Source organism: Phoenix dactylifera, chromosome 17 (assembly GCF_051530095.1).
Source record: "Phoenix dactylifera cultivar Ajwa chromosome 17, Ajwa_hap1_PhDact_Kaust_v1.1, whole genome shotgun sequence".
Lineage (NCBI taxonomy): Eukaryota > Viridiplantae > Streptophyta > Magnoliopsida > Arecales > Arecaceae > Phoenix > Phoenix dactylifera.
In genome coordinates, this window is record NC_143206.1 from 1,864,463 (window position 1) to 1,866,447 (window position 1,985).

The 1,985-nt window shown below is 36.5% G+C and overlaps 1 pseudogene; it reads right to left on the reverse strand.

Moving 5' to 3' along the window:
- Positions 1-1,306: 1,306 nt before the first annotated feature.
- Positions 1,307-1,404, reverse strand: LOC120106862 (small nucleolar RNA R71; annotated as a pseudogene).
- Positions 1,405-1,985: the final 581 nt, after the last annotated feature.

Below are 1,985 nucleotides of genomic sequence, written 5' to 3' on the forward strand. Positions count from 1 at the left end.
TACCATGATTAGATCTATCCTACATTTAATCTTTAATCAAGAACCATAGAGTTTATTCCTTAGATGCAATATCATCAAGGGGGATTCCAGATCCCTACCATCTTTATTTCATTGAATTTTGTTTATTATTCTTTGCATTTAATTTCTGAAAACCAAAACATCATTTTAATCCACAAATTTATTTAACTGAAAATTATATCTAAAAATTACGCTAATAATCTATAGATCGTTCCCTGAGGATTCGACCTCGGACTTCCGAGATTTTACTACTTGTGCGATTCTCCTGCACTTGGGAGAACAATTTTATTTTTGCATCAAGTTTTTTGGCGCCGTTGCTGGAGAATGGCTGATTTATTAGTATATTTTTAGAGTTAATTTTTAGTTGATTTGTTAGTATTTTTCTTTTGAAAAAAAAAAAAATTGAATCTTTATTGCTGTTTTTTTATTCCCTGCACAGTCTGCATCAAACTCTGATATCTGAGTAATTCACCGTCTGATTGGATTCAAATTTGGTCGTCGGGTGCAAGACCTATGTTTCTTTCATCTGAACGGTCTGATTGATATTCTGATACTTTTACGACCATTATATTAATCTGAAACCTTGCTGCTGTCTGTTGTGAATTTTCTGTGTTTAAATTTTTTTTTAGAATCAGAATTTTATTATTATCATATCTCATTAACCCTTGTTGCTAGTTGAAAATTGATAAGAACTTTAAGAAAAGATCAAGGGTGATCATTAAAAGAATAAATAAATAAATAAACTCTGAAACTTTGTATGCTAGGGTGGAATAGAGACGACACCGGTCGATTAAGTCGTACAACTTTAGATCATCCCTTAGGACACATCCTTGAAATTCCTTCGCAGTATCTCACACCTTTTGAGATGGCAAATTTTCCTGATGATGTAGGAAGTCACCATGGTGATGAAGGTAGACCTCCAGTTATGACACTTCGACAATATTTACACCCTACTAGGACTAGTCAACCTTCATGCATGATTATTCCTGAAAATGTTGGACACTTTGAAATCAAACCAGGGGTAATTCAATTGCTGCCAAAGTATCATGGAATGGAATCCGAGAACCCTTATCTTCACCTTAAGGATTTTGAGGAAATTAGTATCACGTTTAGAGTGCCAAATGTATCGGAAGATGTCCTTAAATTGACCTTGTTTCCTTTTTCCTTAAAGGATAAAGCCAAAACATGGCTGAACTCCTTGAGACCTAGATCGCTAGGAACATGGCAGGATATGCAAAGAGAATTCTTGAAAAAATTCTTTCCCACACAAAGGACTAACTTTTTGAAAAGGCACATTAGTAACTTCCAACAAAAAGACCATGAAACATTTTATGAATGCTGGGAGAGATTTAAAGATTTGCTTCTCTCTTGTCCTCATCATGGGTTTGAAACATGGAGAACCATTAGTTTCTTTTACGAAGGGTTGTCTCCACAGTTAAAACAATTTATAGAGACTATGTGCAATGGTCTATTTTTAGAAAAGCAACCCGATGAGGCATGGGACTATTTAGACTCTCTCGCAGAGACTGCACAATTATGGGATACAGGGGATAGAGTGAATAAACCTTTGGCTAAGCCTACTAGCATTGGACACGGGGGCCTTTACAACCTTAGTACTCAGGATGATATTCAGGCTAAAATGGCAGCCCTTACTAGGAAGGTAGAGGAAATTGAACTTAGAAGGATTGAACCCGTTAAGACCTTAGAACATAACAGCGAGTGTTGTAGGATTTGTGAGATGCCTGGTCATCTCACTACTGATTGCCCCACAATACCCGCATTCAAGGAAGTCTTGCATGATCAGGCCAATGTTATGAATACATATCAAAAATCTTTTAATAATCCTTTTTCGGGTACTTATAACCTTGGATGGAAGAACCATCCAAATTTCAGGTGGAGGAATGACCAACCTCAACAAGTATATAACCCAACTCCTCCACCTCCGCAGCCTCATTATGCACACGCAC